The following is a 20823-nucleotide window of genomic DNA, read 5'->3' as shown; positions in this document are numbered from 1 at the left end:
AGGATTCTTCAATATATGCAAATCAATCAATATGATACACCATATTAACAAATTGAAGAATAAAAACCATATGATCATCTCAATAGATGCAGAAAAAGCTTTTGACAAAATTCAACACCATTTATGATAAAAACTTTCCAGAAACTGGGCATAGAGTGAATCTACCTCAACATAATAAAGGCCATATATGACAAACCTACAGCAAACATCATTCTCAATGGTGAAAAATTGAAAGCATTTCCACTAAGATCAGGAACAAGACAAGGATGTCCACTCTCACCACTGATATTCAACATAGTTTTGGAAGTCCTAGTCATGGCAATCAGAGAAGAAAAAGAAATGAAAGGAATCCAAATTGGAAAAGAAGAAGCAAAGCTGTCACTGTTTGCAGATGACATGACACTATACCTAGAAAATCCTAAAGATGCCAGTAGAAAACTACTAGAGCTAATCAATGAATTTAGTAATGTTGCAGGATACAAAATTAATACAAAATTAATAATCTCTTGCATTCTTATACACTAACAACGAAAAATCAGAAAGAGAAATTAAGGAAACAATCCCATTTACCATTGCAACAAAAAAGAATAAAATACCTAATAACAAACCTACCTAAGGAGGCAAAAGACCTGTACTCAGAAAACTATAAGATACTGATGAAAGAAATCAAACACGATACAAACAGATCGAGAGATATAACATGTTCTTGATTGGAAGAATCAATATCATGAAAATCACTCTACTACCCAAAGCAATCTACAGATTCAATGCAATCCTTATCAAATTACCAAGGGGATTTTCCCCAGAATTAGAACAAAAAATCTTAAAATTTGTATGGAGACACAAAAGACCCTGAATAGCCAAAGCAATCTTGAGTAAGAAAAACGGAACTGGAAGAATCAGGCTCCCTGACTTCAGACTATACTACAATGCTACAGTAATCAAGACAATATGGTACTGGCATAAAAACAGAAATATAGATCAATGGAACAGGATAGATACCCCAGAGATAAACCCACGCACCTACAGTCACCTAATCTATGGCAAGTAGGCCAGTATATACAATGGAGAAAAGACAGCCTCTTCAATAAGTGGTGCTGGGAAAACTGGACAGCTACATGTAAAATAATGAAATTAGAACACTCCCTAACACCATACACAAAAATAAACTCAAAATGGATTAGAGACCTAAGTGTAAGGCCATACAGTATAAAACTCTTAGAGGAAAACAGGCAGAACACCCTATGACATAAATCACAGCAAGATCCTTTTTGATTCACCTGCTAGAGAAATGGAAATAAAAGCAAAAATAAGCAAATGGGACCTATTGAAACTTAAAAGCTTTTGCACAGCAAAGGAAACCATAAATAAAACAAAAAGACAACCCTCAGAATGGGAGAAAATATTTGCAAATGAATCAATGGGCAAATGATTAATCTCCAAAATATATAAACAGCACATGCAACTCAATATGAAAAAAACAAACAACCCAATTAAAAAATGGGCAGAAGACCTAAATAGACATTTCTCCAAAGAAGACATACAGATGGACAAGAGGCACATGAAAAGCTGCTCAACATCACTAATTATTAGAGAAATGCAAAATCAAAACTACAATGAGGTATCACCTCACACGAGTTAGAATGGGCATCATCAGAAAATCTACAAACAATAAATGCTGAAAACGGTGTGGAGAAAAGGGGACCCTCTTGCACTGTTGGTGGGAGTGTAAATTGATACAGCGACTATGGAGAACGATATGGAGTTTCCTTAAAAAAGCTAGAAATAGAATTACCATATGACCCAGCAATACCACTCCTGGGCATATACTCAGTGAAAACCATAATTTAAAAAGACACATGCACCCCAATATTCATTGCAGCAATAGTTACAATAGCCAGGTCACTGAAGCAACCCAAATGCTCCCTGACAGACGAATGGATAAAGATTTGGTACATATATACAATGGAATATTACTCAGCCATAAAAAGGAAAGAAATTTGGTCATTTGTAGAGACATGTATGGACCTAGAGACTGTCATACAGAGTGAAGTAAGTCAGAAAGAGAAAAACAAATGTTGTATATCAATGCATATATGTGGAATCTAGAAAAATGGTACAGATGAGCCCGTTTGCAAGGCAGAAATAGAGACAAAGTTATAGAGAACAAGCATATGGACAACAAGGGGAGAAAGCAGAGGCAGGGTGATGGTGGTGGGATGCATTGGGAGATTGGGATTGACATATATACACTAATATGTATAAAATAGTTAACTAATAAGAACCTGCTCTATAAAAAATAAATTAAAAAAAATGTATAGCTCAAAAAAAAATACAGCTTCTCTCCTGGGATCTCAGTCAATGAGTTCAGGTCAAAATTTTTTCTGAACTTAATTGCCTCAGGTTATGTAGACAATCAGAGTTGTCTGAGTTTAAATTTGTTGTCTTTGTGTTAAATTTAAGGATTACCTCTCTGTCTAATTCTTGCCTTATGATGCCACAGGATACGATAATATAGGGCCTTACTGCTTTTCCTGACACTACAACAAAATCTCCTATTCCTGAGTTTACACATGGGAGGTTTTCCTCTGATGGATTACTGTAGCCTAACCCCTGACCTACTTGCTGACTTTAAATAAGAAATGCTGAATGAATTCAAAACATGTATTTTATATACTTTATTATTATTTTAAAATTTATTTTATTTTTATTTATTATTTTTGGCTGTGTTGGGTCTTCATTGCTGTATGCGGACTTTCTCTAGTTGCGGTGAGCAGGGGCTACTCTTTGTTGCGGTGCGTGAGCTTCTTATTGCGGTGACTTCTCTTGTTTCAGAGCATGGGCTCTAAGCACATGGGCTTCAGTAGTTGTGGCGCGTGTACTTAGTTGCTCTGTAACATGTGAGATCTTCCTGGACCAGGGCTGAAACCCGTGTCCTCTGTATTGGCAGGCGGATTCTTAACCACTCTGCCATGAGGGAAGCCCAAAACATGCATTTTAAATGGGAAGCAAAATATCTAGCTCAGAATTGAAGAAACTAACATGAATATTTGGAGAAATTAATCTTTTATTTAATGTCCTTTAAATTTCTACTATAACATTCTGACTGATGATTTCTGGATACCAGATAATGATTTTTTTAATCTCTCTAACTAAAGCAAAATGTTGCTTCTAATGATTCCTCTTGCTATATTAAATGTCTCACTTAGGAAATTTTACCCTTTTTTAAAATTTAAGATTCTCGTAATACAGATGAACTAATGACCACTTGAGGCATCAAACTGGGAAAACGTACTTCTGATGTTTGAGGTATCTGTGCTTACTCAAATTAATCATTTTAATGACCTATTAATTTTCACATTAATCATAAAAGATTTTGGATTTTCTTAATGTTGAAACCATTATATAATTCCTATCATGTTCTTTATTTGCATACATTAAAGCAGAGTTATGTAATATCCAGGATATAACACAGGCCCTCATTAACTGTTTCTCAACTTAGATTACACTTCTGGGGTAAAATCATGAATATGAAAACAGAGAAAGATAACCAGGAACAAAGCCTATTTTATATTGCTTTGAATATTTTACATGATGCAAATAGATTGTCTTTTAAATACGGAAAACAAATTTTTATAATTCTCAAATAACAACATAATTGAATCAGCATTGTATGTACTTAATTCAAAATCATTTAAAACATATTCCAACCATAGACCAAATATTCCAATTAATTAGTTGATGTCTATTTTTAAGGCATCAACTGATGCCTTAATCCTTACATTTCTAATATTAGGACTCAGTTATATCACTCTGACACTTCTTGAATACAATTCGATATTAAATTATGAAAGAGCTAAGCCTCAGAAATCTACTGTTACTTTTGTTTTCCTTTATAGCCCAGATGGAGAAATGGTTATATCACACACATTTTAATGTGACCTCTATAACTTTTTACAAGACAGATTAATGAGATTTTGTTCCAGTGACTCTGTGAAATTAAAAGTGGTTGCTAACCTAGAGACCCAGAACCTACCCATTCATATTTAAGGTTTTTCCTTACTGGCAGAGACAAAAGAACTGGCGCAATCACCCCAGCAGTTCTTCAACTGATTGAAGTGATTAAATTGCTCATTTGGAGTGATCAGTATCCATGGTAAATATTTTTATCCTGTTCCTTATGGAAAAGTGAACTAACTAAAAATATTATACATAGTTCTTTGTATTTTTAAAAAGTTAGGACAGATGGTTTTTAAATAAGCACTATTTGACACTAAATACTAGTTCTTTATAAAATATGGACATTATGCGGAAGTTGCCATTTGTAGTCAATAGGGCTGCATTTGATGGTTAAGAAGTCTGAACAGAAATCCTGCAGTACCTCTGTGTTTCCTAGTTTAAACAAGAGGTCACTTTCCAGATTGAAGTTACTGTGTGTGTGACCCTGAAAAACGACAATAGGGCACTGTTTTTTTTAAAAAAACTTTCTTACTCTTACACAGCTAGATTTTACAGATATATTTAGCACAACTTATTTAATACCCTATTTCTGAAAGAATTCTAAAATATTTTGACCAAATGTTAACACTTTTTTCCTTCAAGGCAATATTTATGTAGACATGAATGCAAGGAAATCATTTGTGACAACATCTCAGGAACCTGCACACACAGAAACTTCTCAAGATAAGAGCTGTGTATGTAAGCATATTCTATAAAAATAGCAAATTATTATTATTGAAAACAATTGGTAAGTCAATAAAAAAGAAATATTATTTCAGCATAGAATTTCAATAAGTTTAAGATGCACAGGAACACATAATATGTAGTTTACATTTTCATCACAAAGTAAAATGTTAACATGCTAGAAACCTGGAGGAAGTCCAATTTATTTGAAAACAAAAATAATTACCTTCATTTACAGTCAAACAATGCTGTGGCAGCTATATTATAGACTGAAGAGTTCTTTCAGAGTCTTTCTATTGATTTTCTTGTTTATTTCCATTTTCTTTTACTTTTAAAAATTTTAGGCAATTTAGTTTTGAAAAATAAAAGGATTAAATACCCCTACTTGTCACTAGATGGCGGTAACTCCCGGATGGGTCTCTTGCAGTAAAGCAGTAAAATGGAAATGTTTGTTTGCACTAAAGATAAAGGTACACCACTAGTTACCTATGATTGAGATTTCAGTGGTAGTGGTAGAATGAGTGTGTGTTTGTGGGAGAAGAGAAGATGGAGGCATGTATGTGTGTGTGTATGTGTGAATGTTTTTGTGTTGAAGACATTGTCCATGGCTTACAAGAGAATTGAAACTCTGTTTTAGATTACTTTTTTGCATATGTATGAAATTAAAACCAAATAAGGAATTAGAAAAAGATAAAAATTTCATATGATAAAATACAGAACATTTTCATTTTCATACATTACCCTTTGTGCAGACATTTAGTATTTATATTCCAAACAATGATTTACAAATCATTATTGATGATGATAGCAGGACATCATTTTTATATAAGAGCAGGTCACATCTTCTACTTGGCGTTTTCTTCCTTTTCAGACATTTTGGACTCAGAATGCATAGTTTAGATAAGTTATTTGAATATGCATGTCTTATTGAGTTTTAAATGAATTTTTGAGATTCCTAGTGAGAAGTGATAACAATGGGAATTTATACCTTGTATGAATATCCCTCCCAGGACAATAGAGACAAGTGTGATTTACTACAGTAAAGGCCTCATGGTGAGAAATTTTAGTGAGTAACATGATGAAAAACAGTTCATGCTTAGAACAAAACTTTTCAGAAGTCGGTATCCAAATAGGATACAAACATCAGTTTACGTTAAAGGGTATTTGGTTCTTGCATCAACCATCAGTTATTGGTGAAAATTTTCCTTTTGGAGCACTCAAATTTCCTACTCCAGCCATAAAATTACACTGCGACCTGACATCCTGACCGTTGGAAACAGTTGCATAGAATGTGGAATGTGACATGTTCAAAGAAGAGAAGTGATCAGATTCCTTACTGGAGAAAATCAAAGGCTGATCAGCTCTCACAGAGCAAGGTGAAACCTGTTGAAGGTTCTGAAAGAAGAGAAAGAATTTTGGACAGAGCAGAGCTTTGTATTCTTTTAAGCAACTGCTTTTGCACAACGGCTGCTGTGTTTGCACCTGTCAGACTTCACTGTGAACTTGGAGAAAAGGGTTGATAATTCAAGTAAAGTAACGTCCCTTTCATTTTTTTTTTATCATTGTGAAGTTTGAGTTTTGTAGATAATCTGAAGGGCTCACCCCTATATTTCATCACTCTCTCATACTCCTATCCTCCAGCCATATTTACTATTATTTTCATGCCTCTACCTCACACATCTTGCTCCATCCTTCCACCCACTTTCTTCACCTAGCTAACTTCAAGTGATCTTTCATGATGGCTCAAGGATCACCTCACCTGAGAAGCCTTCCCTGATTCCCCCTGTGTAAGGGTTGCCAGATTTAGCAAGTAAAGTTAAGGGAAACACAGCTAAATTTGAATTTCAAATCAACGATGAACAATTTTTTGTGTAAGTATGTCCCAAATATTGCATCCTGTATTTTTACTTGCTAAATCTGGCAACCTTACCTTAGTTAAGAGATTTTTTGTCATTTACAAAATGCAGTGTTTCATTGACCTTATCAAATAATTCCACATGAGAATTCCTTCATCATTATTTGCTTCATATACTAACAAAGTACATGAGTATGCCTTTTGTGAAAGGACTGATTTCAAAATGTTACAAAGTGAACTTCAATACAAAATTCTCCATTGTTCCTTTTTGGCCTGATTAAACTATGTTTATATCTTTACTCTGCAACATCTTAGTATGGCAGAGGAATAGCCTACCCTTGCTAATTGATACGCTTTCAGTGTGATAGAGCAATGTAACAAAAGAAGAGTTCCTCAGTTTATTTCAACAGAAAGAAAGGGTTTATGCCTGAGTATTGTTACTCATAGTTGATAATGGATTAAAATATAGTTATTGTAAGAAGTATAAATGCCTCTATTAGATCTTTGTGAAGATACCACCATAAATGCCAATCACTGAAAACATCTCTAGTAACTCCTTCTTTTACTTAATAAGGGATATCCCATCTTTAAAACATTAAAAACAGATGTCACTGCATTAATTCACTGCTGATGTATGTAATAGAAATGACACACTAATTAATTTAATGCAGTATAAATGTACTGATTATTTATAATGGCTGACAATAAAATTATGAAAACATTCAATTACAATCAGTGGTAATTCATTATTTATTGATTTTACATTATGCACACGTTAATACAATGCACTTACACAGAAGGGATCATTTTTCTGTTGATATACAGACATTTGAATTCATCAGTTTTATTTAAAAACAAAAAAAATTAAGTTTGAGTAATAAGAGTTGATCCAAACTGAAATAAGAATGTGCTTGAGATATTAATATCAAACCGAATTTGTCTCCTTTAAAGGGATGCCTAAGAAATATAAGTTTCTAAGCAAGATTTCATCAATTTTAATATGCTGCTCAATTATATATCTCTGAGATGGCCAATGATTTGTCACTTCCTAGAACTGTACAGCTTTCAGCACTTAAACACATACCCTGCACAATGCCTAATAGAATATCTTGTGTACAGTAGGAATGCAACAAATATTTGCTGTCTAAATATTGATCTTGAAAAAAATGTAAGAAATTTTTATGATGGAAATGTGTTCTATAGGTTTTCGGAGAAGGTATGGTCACCTCTGCCTGTGGCAGTCAGGGAAGACTTTAAAACTGACCAAGTACTTTGGAAGACAGATTTTCATAAGTTAAGCGAGATAATTTTAGGCAGAGTAACAGCATACACAAAGGCTTGAAGGCATGCATGGAAGAGAAATGCAGGCTTTGAGGATATTGACTATAACAGTTTGACTTGTAGGAGAGTAGTGAGAATAAAATGTGATGATTCACTGGGGCCAGGCTGGGGAGCAGGACAAGATAAGCAGGGTGTCTAGAAAAGGTGAGTTCATAGTGGAAACAAGTTCCATCACTTAGCGGTGCTACTCTAATAATTGTTCTTCTACCATGCCATAGGCCCCAAGTAGTCCCTTGGCTTGGTATTTCGGCTCAACCTAATATTGTATATATAAATGAATTTTTAAAAGCAAATTATTCTATTTGGTGTAGGTCATTGGAGAGAGCAGGGAGCTTTTTTAACTTACAGTGCAAGACAGTATTTCTCCTACTTTAAGGTTTCCATTAAACTGAGTTTGATTCAGTAATATTAGTAAAGCCAAAACTATAGTGAAACTGCTCCCAATACTATCACCTGAATTCCACACCACAAGCCATAGTTTTCTTTTTAGTTCTGACAGGAAATTATTTTCATTATCATTTTTCGAAACAGAAAATCGGTGACTCTAATTGTAAGCAAAGGAGAAATCAGCTTTCTAGTTGGTGAAAGGGGGGAGGAGAATTACAGCCTCCCTTTCCTACATTTTTCTCTGCTTGTTTTTGGGGATGTAACTCACTTAATTGTAAAGGTATACTGTTCGGATTTCCATTATTTGAACAACTTTCTTTCTGGAAGCCTATTTCCTGTTAGTTTTTCCATATCTCTTATAACCTACATAAATTACTGTTCACAGAAACTTAGAACATGTTTGCATTTATAGAAATTTCTAATGAAGAATATAGTGTATGTACTTCAGGGTCTCCTTGGCTTTCCTGTCCACTGTCAATATTATCAATTCTACTTTAGCACTGGCAAGTTAAGATATTAAACAATATTCCATGTACTACATTTAACTTGAAAATTAACTGAGAATTGAGTTCTTTTAGGGACCAGGCATATGTGTAACTTTTTTGTTTATACAAGTAGATTTATGCACTTGATGAAGATGATTGCAATAATGGAAATGGATTGAGGAGAAGCAGGATTATAAGTAAAAGTTCTCTGACAAGTATGTCTCCTCTCTCCTTTGCCAGCAACCTGGCAGTCTTAAGGTTGGGTTAAGTTGTCTGTGAGAAGAAATGGTGGAAATGGGAACTCAGGAACACTAATGTGTGAGTGTAGCTTCACAGACAAAACTGATCATTCTGTTATGACTATGAAATCAGTAGAATTCTGGAATCCAGACAGCATGGAGGAGTACAGCACCAGCTAAGGCTTCTTGTTTGTTTTTATGCATAGGACCCATTAAAACTAAGTAGTTGAAGGATAAATGGACAAGATGAGGCCCAATCAACAGCCAGATGAAGGATATAAGTAGGTCTCTTTTTTATATAATGTGTTCCTGGAGAATATATATTTTTAAAATTCCTTACCATAAATGAAAATCAAGCAACAAGTGTACTTTATCCTGAATGCATGTGTAGTGCTACCATCATCTCTTCTGACATCATTCGAAATCACTGATAAGTGGTTAAAGTAGGCAAGAAGTGGAGCAGATAGGTCCTTCTCCAACTGTGAGGGCAAGGTTCCTCAAAATGTCTTTAATAGAGGTCATATTTGATGAACTTACAACTTTAGGCATCCAGATTTAGAAGCACTGACCCCATGAGTGCACCCAGAAGCCCTTATAAATGGATTTTAAATGCATTAAACTGAGACAATGACTCTGGCACATTAAGAGATGGACTTACAAGGGCTTTTTTCACATTATGACCAATGACCAATACAGAGGACTGCCCAATTAGTGTCATTTGTCATACTTTGCTCATAAGAAACTGCTCAGGATTTCCTTCTTTCTCCTCTCCCCACTTCAGGTTTCAAGGAGAGGCTTATCACCTTGTTTCACTTTAATGCTGGTTGTGTGCACATTAGTAGATGGTAACAGTGCTCCTCGTTGTCTAGTCTACCATTCAAATGCTCACAGCCTTTCAGGTGTTATGACTCAGTTTCTTTTTTCTCAAGCTGCAGATCTCAGAGAAGCATAGACCCCTGGAAGTTCTAGATGAAGAAAATCTTTTGGGGAATCCTTTAAAAATGACCCCATTTAGAATTAATTTGTTTCAACTCTTCTTCCTACCAAACATGCTGTCAGATCTTCTTGCCTGTATCTCGATTCCCTCCTTCTCAGATGCCTGAATATAATTCTAAGGCCTGGGTTGCTTTCCCTCTGCTTCTTTTATGTCCCCCTGATTGCACTGCAAAAATATATAGTTTGTCTCCTACTCATTTCCCTTTTCTATTACTACTTGTCCACATTCCCCTCTCCCTAACTTTTCTAATTCTTCCCAGTTTGGGGAGTCATAATTTGTATATACTGAAACTGAAATTTTGAAAAAAATGTTTAAAGATAAATTATAATAGTTAACAGGAGGAATAGCACTCTGTGACAATCACTATTCTAAGCACTTTAAATTTGCTGTATATATTAACTCTTGCAATCTCACAAAATTCTATGGGAAAGTACTATTATTATTGTTCCAATTTTACAAATCAGGGAACTGAGGCAAAGCAAGGCTAATTTGCCCGAGATCACCCAGTTTACTAAATTGTGGAGCCAGAATTTGGACCCAGGAAGTCTGGCTGCAGATTCCACTCCCTTATCACTAGGCTAGACTGCTTTCTCAGAGAGGAGTAACTAAGATCTGGTCTGAAGGGATCTTAAGGTTGTGGAGGGATTGCTGTATTGTAGAGTTCTAATTAAGCACCAAACAATGAATAAAACAGTGAACTGTAAAGTACCAACAAATACAATTACTCCTACTATAATGGGACATCTTGAGTTTATGTTCATTTTCATAAAGTATTCCTCTTCATTGGTTGAATTTAAGGCAAGTTTTGGACATGCTGAACATTTCTCAATAGTTTGGAATGTGCAGATACATTTTTTTTTTTTTTGCGCTATGCGGGCCTCTCACTGTTGGGGCCTCTCCTGTTGCGGAGCACAGGCTCCGGACGCGCAGGCTCAGCGGCCATGGCTCACGGGCCCAGCTGCTCCGCGGCATGTGGGACCCTCTCAGACCGGGGCATGAACCCGTGTCCCCTGCATCGGCAGGCGGGCTCTCAACCACTGCGCCACCATGGAAGCCCGGTCTCAAAGTTTTGCAGGCATTGGAATCACCAGGGTTTGTTACAATGCAGGTTGCTGGGCCTCACTCTCAGAGTTTCACATTCAGTTGTTCTTGGGTCAGGCCTAACAATTTACATTTCTCTCAAGTACTCAGGTAATGCCAGAGTGGTCCACAGACCACACTCTGAGAACCACTGGTTAGGGTTGAGGAAAGTTTTTGTCTGTCTGTCTAAAGGATTTCTAGCCTTGAACATTTTTAATAATAGTAAAAGGGGGAAAGAAAAGATCAAGTAGAGAGGAAGAGATTGGAGATGCCAAAGAGAACGATGGAGATAAATTTGGTAGACAGTGACTTGGAGGTAAGAGGGGTCATGAACATCAGTGAAGGGAGTAGAGAAGACTTTTTATTTTCTGAGAGATGAGGGAAGAAGTAGAAGATAAGAGGGAATATGGACAAAGCTTTTTAGGGGAAAAGGGAGGTGGAGGGAGCTCCTTTTGAATAACTTTGTGGTAAAATCATAGAGAAGTAGGAGGCAATAGCTGATGAGAGGGAGGGGGAGGGTGACTTGCAGAGTAGAAAAGGGTTGGAGTTGCTGCTGCAGGGAATTTAACAGGGAGTCAACAAAATGAATAAAAGGATGCTAAGTAGCAGTGGGCGTCCAGCTGAAGTTAGAATGGCTTGAATTTGAACAGTCAAAAGTCTAAGATTTAAAGGGGAACAATACATATGGAGACAGAGATGGACTTTAACATTGACACATCTCCTTCTCCTGTAGAACAGTGCAGTTAGGGGTATGATATGTTGAAAGTTGGCAAGTGCTTATACTTTCTGAGGTGTTTTGAGAGTTTCTTTTTATATTTCAGTTAGCAAATGTTCATTTTTTCTTTAAACATCTGATTTTTAACTGTTACTCCTTCAGTTTTGGCCAGTTGTTTTCTCGCTCCAGTGGACCCCCTTCTCCATCTTTGCCTCCCTTGGAACTCATCTTTAATTTAATGTTGAACTGAATGAGAAAAAAGAATTTATATTATAGAAGGTCATTTTATAGCCAGTTTCCTAGGAAACCATATATTCCATTGAGTGGGGTATACCTATAGGCTTTAGCCTGTTAAACTCTTGATTATATGAATGCTTTAATTTCACATTTATTGCCTTGCCCAATCAACTTCCTTTTATTGTTTGTCTGAAAATGAACCTTAGAGGGCTCTTGAGAGGTTCTGATTAGAGGCCATATTAGAGGCTGCAACCTCAGTCATCTGAGGGTTTCAAATAATACCATTCATTACCTTGGGTTTTGCTTGAATGCCCGTTCTAAAAACCATCCCCTTCAAATGGTTCTGGATATTTCGTAATCCTGCATAAGACTGACAATATATTTATTTATTTTTAATGAAAATGGTACCTGCTTTCACTGACAATGTGGAACAAAGTAGAATGTTTTGCCTAAACTCACAAATGAGCACCCTCCCCCTCCAAACTGAGCACGAATTAGGAGTAAATGTAAATTGCTAATTAAATCACAGAAGATTATAGCATTTCAGTATATGAGAGGCTACACTTAGGCCCCAAATCATTCCACTGGAATAGTGGCATCTAGAACTTCTTGTTCTGATGAGATATGATATCTGCATTAATTTTGTTCTTATTTTCTGGAGTTCCTGGAATGCACACACCCTGAGTATTTACGTAGTTTTAGTTTAGTGCCTCTCTCCATAAAGAGTCATCTCCCAAGGGTACTCTGTTTACTGCAGCCTTTATGATTTTATATTGCTTCATGCAGTTCCAACTTACAGGGTGTTGATGTGCAAGGCTTCCTTGGGCCTTGTAGAAACCCAGACTTATTTAGAAATCTGTTTGGTTTATGGGAGACGTTAAAGTCAGAAAGGGCTAAAAGCAAATTCTCCATGTGGAATTTGTCTCAATCTCAAAGCCTAGATAATAATAAGAGAAGAAATAGCATAATAGAAATAAAGTAATCAAAATATCAAGAAAACCCAAGGAGAAAACACCTGGTCTATTAGATCTAAATGCCTAAATCTTTAAGTTACAAGTATCCCTTATGAAAATTACCAAGTTTATTTTCTAGAAGGCTGCAAATGGGAGGGAATTCAAATAATGAAGCCAATGGTCTTTTGTGTATTTCAAGCTTCCAAGGGACTTTAACCCTTCAATGATCAATTTTAGTCTCTAGTATTTCTACTAGAATTTGAACCTTAATCTCTGGTAATAATTAAAATATTACTACAGGCGGACCCCAGAGACGGGCGCGAGCCGCAGCTAAAAGCACGGACCCCAGAGACGGGCGGGAGACGCCAAGGGGCCTGTGTGCGAGCACAGGTCACTCTCCACACCCCTCTTCCGTGGAGCCTGTGCAGCCCGCCACTGCCAGGTTCCCGGGATCCAGGGACAACTTCCCCGGGAAAACGGACGGCGGGCGTCAGGCTGGAGCAACGTCACGCTGGCCTCTGCCGCCGCAGGCCCGCCCCGCACGCAGTGCCCCTCCCTCCCCCCACCCTCCCCGGGCTGAGTGCGCCAGAGCCCCCGAATCAGCGGCTCCTTTAACCCCGCCCTGTCTGAGCAAAAAACAGACGCCCTCCAGCGACCTACACGCAGAGGCAGGGCCAAATCCAAAGCTGAGCTCCTGTGAGCTGTGAGAACAAAGAAGAGAAAGGGAAATCTCTCCCAACAGCCTCAGAAGCAGCGGATTAAAGCTCCACAATCAACTTGATATACCCTGCATCTGTGGAATACCTCAATAGACAAGGAATGATCCCAAATTGAGGAGGTGGACTTCAGGAGCGAGATCTACGATTTTTTTCCCTTTTCCTCTTTTTGTGAATGTGTATGTGTATGCTTCTGTGTGAGATCTTGTCTGTATAGTCTTGCTTCCACCATTTGTCCTAGGGTTCTATCCGTCCATGGTTTTTAAAAATTTTTTTTCTTAATAATTAATTTTAATTTTAATAACTTTATTATACTTTACCTTCGTTCTTTCTTTCTTTCTTTCTTTCTTTCTTTCCTTCCTTCCTTCCCTCCTTTAGACAACGAATCACCCCAAATTGAGGAGGTGGTCCCTGAGAGCAAGATTTATGATTTTTCCCCCTTTACCTCTTTTTGTGACGGTGTATGTGTATGCTTCTGTGTAAGATTTTCTCTGTATAGCTTTGCTTCCAACATTTGTCCTAAGGTTCTATCCATCCCTTTTTTTTTTCTAAATAAGTATTTTTTAATTCAATAACTTTACTATTCTTAATTTTATTTTTACTGTATCTTCTTTCTTTCTGTCTTTTTTCCTTCTTTCCCTCCTTCCTTCCTTCCTTCCTCCCTCCCTCCTTCCCTCCTTTCTTTCCTTCTTTCCTTCTTTGATTCTTTCTTCCTTCCTTCCTTCCCTCCTTTCCTTCTTTCTTTCCTCATACTTCTATTAATTCTCTCTACTTTTTCTCCCTTTTATTCTGAGCCGTGTGGATGAAAGGCTCTTGGTGCTCCAGCCAGGAGTCAGGGCTCTGCCTCTGAGGTAGGAGAGCCAACTTCAGGACACTGGTCAACAAGAGACCTCCCAGCTCCACATAATATTAAACGGCGAAAATCTCCCAGAGACCTCCATCTTAACACCAGCACCCAGCTTCACTCAACGACCAGCAAGCCACAGTGCTGGACAACCTATGCCAAACAACTAGCAAAACAGGAACACAACCCCACCCATTAGCAGAGAGGCTGCCTAAAATCATAATAAGGCCACAGACACCCCAAAACACACCACCAGACGTGAACCTGCCCACTAGAGAGACAAGATCCATCCTCACGCACCACAACACAGGCACTAGTCCCCTCCACCAGGAAGCCTACACAACCCACTGAACCAACCTTAGCCACTGCAGACAGACATCAAAAACAGTGGAAACTACGAACCTGCAGCCTGCAAAAAGGAGACCCCAAACACAGTAAGATAAGCAAAATGAGAAGACAGAAAAACACACAGCAGATAAAGGAGCAAGATAAAAATGCACCAGACCTAACAAATGAAGAGGAAATAGGCAGTCTACCTGAAAAAGAATTCAGAATAATGATAGTAAGGATGATCCGAAATCTTGGAAATAGAATGGACAAAATGCAAGAAACAGTTAACAAGGACCTAGAAGAAATAAAGATGAAACAAGCAACGATGAACAACACAATAAATGAAATTAAAAGTACTCTAGATGGGATCAATAGCAGAATAAATGAGGCAGAAGAACGGATAAGTGACCTGGAAGATAAAATAGTGGCAATAACTACTGCAGAGCAGAATAAAGAAAAAAGAATGAAAAGAACTGAGGACAGTCTCAGAGACCTCTGGGACAACATTAAACGCACCAACATTCGAATTATAGGGGTTCCAGAAGAAGAAGAGAAAAAGAAAGGGACCGAGAAAATCTTTGAAGAGATTATAGTTGAAAACTTCCCTAATATGGGAAAGGAAATAGTTAATCAAGTCCAGGAAGCACAGAGAGTCCCATACAGGATAAATACAAGGAGAAATACACCAAGACACATATTAATCAAACTGTCAAAAATTAAATACAAAGAAAGCATATTAAAAGCAGCAAGGCAAAAACAACAAATAACACACAAGGGAATCCCCATAAGGTTAACAGCTGATCTCTCAGCAGAAACCCTACAAGCCAGAAGGGAGTGGCAGGACATACTGAAAGTGATGAAGGAGAAAAACCTGCAACCAAGACTACTCTACCCAGCAAGGATCTCATTCAGATTTGATGGAGAAATTAAAACCTTTACAGACAAGCAAAAGCTGAGAGAGTTCAGCACCACCAAACCAGCTTTACAACAAATGCTAAAGGAACTTCTCTAGACAAGAAACACAAGAGAAGGAAAAGACCTATAATAACGAACCCAAAACAATTTAGAAAATGGGAATAGGAACATACATATTGATAATTACCTTAAATGTAAATGGACTAAATGCTCCCACCAAAAGACACAGATTAGCTGAATGGATACAAAAACAAGACCCTTATATATGCTGTCTACAAGAGACCCACTTCAGACCTAGAGACACAACCAGACTGAAAGTAAGGGGATGGAAAAAGATATTCCATGCAAATGGAAACCAAAAGAAAGCTGGAGTAGCAATTCTCATATCAGACAAAATAGACTTTAAAATAAGGACTATTAAAAGAGACAAAGAAGGACACTACATAATGATCAAGGGATCGATCCAAGAAGAAGATATAACAATTGTAAATATTTATGCACCCAACATAGGAGCACCTCAATACATAAGGCAAATACTAACAGCCATAAAAGGGGAAATCGACAGGAACACATTCATAGTAGGGGACTTTAACGCCCCACTTTCACCCATGGACAGATCATCCAAAATGAAAATAAATAAGGAAACACAAGCTTTAAATGATACATTAAACAAGATGGACTTAATTGATATTTATAGGACACTCCATCCAAAAACAACAGAATACACATTTTTCTCAAGTGCTCATGGAACATCCTCCAGGATAGATCATATCTTGGGTCACAAATCAAGCCTTGGTAAATTTAAGAGAACTGAAATTGTATCAAGTATCTTTTCCGACCACAACGCCATGAGACTAGATATCACTTACAGGAAAATATCTGTAAAAAATAAAAACACATGGAGGCGAAACAATACACTACTTAATAATGAAGTGATCACTGAAGAAATCAAAGAGGAAATAAAAAAATACCTAGAAACAAATGACAGTGGAGACATAACGACCAAAAACCTATGGGATGCAGCAAAAGCCGATCTAAGGGGGAAGTTTATAGCAATACAAGCCCACCTTAAGAAGCAGGAAACATCTCGAATAAACAACCTAACGTTGCACATCAAGCAATTAGAGAAAGAAGAACAAAAAAACCCCAAAGCTAGCAGAAGGAAAGAAATCATAAAAATCAGATCAGAAATAAATGAAAAAGAAATGAAGGAAACGATAGCAAAGATCAATAAAACTAAAAGCTGGTTCTTTGAGAAGATAAACAAAATAGATAAACCACTAGCCAGACTCATCAAGAAAAAAAGGGAGAAGACTCAAATCAATAGAGTTAGAAATGAAAAAGGAGAAGTAACAACTGACACTGCAGAAATAAAAAAGATCATGAGAGATTACTACAAGCAACTCTATGCCAATAAAATGGACAATCCGGAAGAAATGGACAAATTCTTAGAAATGCACAACCTGCCAAGACTGAATCAGGAAGAAATAGAAAATATGAACAGACCAATCACAAGCACTGAAATTGAAACTGTGATTAAAAATCTTCCAACAAAGAAAAGCCCAGGACCAGATGGCTTCACAGGCGAATTCTATCAAACATTTAGAGAAGAGCTAACACCTATCCTTCTCAAACTCTTCCAAAATATAGCAGAGGGCGGAACACTCCCAAATTCCTTCTACGAGGCCACCATCACCTTGATACCAAAACCAGACAAGGATGTCACAAAGAAAGAAAACTACAGGCCAATATCACTGATGAACATAGATGCAAAAATCCTCAACAAAATACTAGCAAACAGAAACCAACAGCACATTAAAAGTATCATACACCATGATCAAGTGGGGTTTATTCCAGGAATGCAAGGATTCTTCAATATACGCAAATCTATCAATGTGATAAACCTTATTAACAAATTGAAGGAGAAAAACCATATGATCATCTCAATAGATGTAGAGAAAGCTTTTGACAAAATTCAACACCCATTTATGATAAAAACCCTGCAGAAAGTAGGCATAGAGGGAACTTTCCTCAACATAATAAAGGCCATATATGACAAGCCCACAGCCAACATCATCCTCAATGGTGAAAAACTGAAAGCATTTCCACTAAGATCAGGAACAAGACAAGGTTGCCCATTCTCACCACTCTTATTCAACATAGTTTTGGAAGTTTTAGCCACAGCAATCAGAGAAGAAAAGGAAATAAAAGGAATCCAAATCGGAAAAGAAGAAGTAAAGCTGTCACTGTTTGCAGATGACATGATACTATACATAGAGAATCCTAAAGATGCTACCAGAAAACTACTAGAACTAATCAATGCATTTGGTAAAGTAGCAGGATATAAACTTAATGCACAGAAATCTCTGGCATTCCTATATACTAATGATGAAAAATCTGAAAGTGAAATCAAGAAAACACTCCCATTTACCATTGCAACAAAAAGAATAAAATATCTAGGAATAAACCTACCTAAGGAGACAAAAGACCTGTATGCAGAAAATTATAAGACACTGATGAAAGAAATTAAAGACGATACAAATAGATGGAGAGATATACCATGTTCTTGGATTGGAAGAATCAACATTGTCAAAATGACTCTACTACCCAAAGCAATCTACAGATTCAATGCAATCCCTATCAAACTACCACCGGCATTTTTCACAGAACTAGAACAAAAAATTTCGCAATTAGTATGGAAACACAAAAGACCCCGAATAGCCAAAGCAATCTTGAGAACGAAAAAAGGAGCTGGAGGAATCAGGTGCCCTGACTTCAGACTATACTACAAAGCTACAGTAATCAAGACAGTGTGGTAGTGGCACAAAAACAGAAAGATAGATCAATGGAACAGGATAGAAAGCCCAGAGATAAACCCACGCACATATGGTCACCTTATCTTTGATAAAGGTGGCAGGAATATATAGTGGATAAAGGACAGCCAGTTCAATAAATGGTGCTGGGAAAACTGGACAGGTACATGTAAAAGTATGAGATTAGATCACTCCCTAACACCATACACAAAAATAAGCTCAAAATGGATTAAAGACCTAAATGTAAGGGCAGAAACTATCAAACTCTTAGAGGAAAACATAGGCAGAACACTCACAGGAAGATCCTTTCTGACCCACCTCCTAGAGTAATGGAAATAAAAACAAAAATAAACAAACGGGACCTAATGAAACTTCAAATCTTTTGCACAGCAAAGGAAACCATAAACAAGAGCAAAAGACAACCCTCAGAATGGGAGAAAATATTTGCAAATGAAGCAACTGACAAAGGATTAATCTCCAAAATTTACAAGCAGCTCATGCAGCTCAATAACAAAAAAACAAACAACCCAATCCAAAAATGGGCAGAAGACCTAAATAGACATTTCTCCAAAGAAGATATACAGAATGCCAAGAAACACATGAAAGAATGCTCAACATCATTAATCATTAGAGAAATGCAGATCAAAACTACAATGAGATATCATCTCACACCAGTCAGAATGGCCATCATCAAAATATCTAGAAACAATAAATGCTGGAGAGGGTGTGGAGAAAAGGGACACTCTTGCACTGCTGGTGGGAATGTGAATTGGTTCAGCCACTATGGAGAACAGTATGGAGGTTCCTTAAAAAACTACAAATAGAATTACCATATGACCCAGCAATCCCACTACTGGGCATATACACTGAGAAAACCAAAATTCAAAAAGAGTCATGTACCAAAATGTTCATTGCAGCTCTATTTACAATAGCCCAGAGATGGAAACGGCCAAAGTGCCCATCATTGGATGAATGGATAAAGAAGATGTGGCACATATATACAATGGAATATTACTCAGCCTTAAAAAGAAACGAAATTGAGCTATTTGTAATGAGATGGATAGACCTAGAGTCTGTCATACAGAGTGAAGTAAGTCAGAAAGAAAAAGACAAATACCGTATGCTAACACATATATATGGAATTTAAGAAAAGAAATGTCATGAAAAACCTAGGGGTAAGACAGGAATAAAGACGCAGACCTACTGGAGAACGGACTTGAGGATATGGGGAGGGGGAAGGGTGAGCTGTGACAGGAGGAGAGAGAGTCATGGACATATACACACTAACAAACGTAGTAAGGTAGATAGCTAGTGGGAAGCAGCCGCATGGCACAGGGATATTGGCTCGGTGCTTTGTGACAGCCTGGAGGGGTGGGACAGGGAGGGTGGGAGGGAGGGAGACGCAAGAGGGAAGACATATGGGAACATATGTATGTGTATAACTGATTCACTTTGTTATAAAGCAGAAACTAACACACCATTGTAAAGCAATTATACCCCAATAAAGATGTTAAAAAATATTACTACATATCTGATAGATCACATTAAATATATGACATATCTAGTTTGAGCCTTTTCAAAAGTTGTTTTCAATAACAAAAAGTAACTTTTTGTTATTGAAAACAACTTTTGTTTTTCAATATTACAAATAGTGATTTCAGCCTGAATGTTCTACCTTTCCTTTTTACATATCAGAATTTCTTAAATTTGAAATATTGAAACATCTGTGCAACATCCCATTCCTGAAAACTCGAAACCACCCTGCGAATAAAAAGGATTTGATAATGTGAGGGTAGCAATACACAGGGAGCACAGCTTGGCCTTAAAATTTTTAATGCAGTTAGAGAAATTTCTAAAAAAAAAAAACAGCCAAAAACCTTCCCTTTTAAAGTCAAACTTATTCACCTCGAAATTTCAATCACACTCAGTTATCAAAGTTGAGTTATTTCAGCACACAGCTTAATAGACATTTCTGTCAAAACACTTGTTGAACACAATTTGGGATTTATCTTTAAAAATCCTGGTAAATACCAACATTTCTATTAGTGCTTTCCTATTCTTTTCTGAAAATCTCTACTTTTCAGAATAATCTGATAATCTTTCTGATAATCTTTCTCAATTGTCCTTTTTTGTTCCTTCTTATTTTCTTTCCACAAGAGTAGCAAACTAGCAAGAACAATTCAATGCCTTTTGTGGCTGCACCCATTACAGTCCATTATGTTAGAGTCACTTT

This window comes from Lagenorhynchus albirostris, chromosome X, assembly GCF_949774975.1.
Source record: "Lagenorhynchus albirostris chromosome X, mLagAlb1.1, whole genome shotgun sequence".
Classification (NCBI taxonomy): Eukaryota; Metazoa; Chordata; class Mammalia; order Artiodactyla; family Delphinidae; genus Lagenorhynchus; species Lagenorhynchus albirostris.
This window is presented reverse-complemented; position numbering follows the sequence as displayed.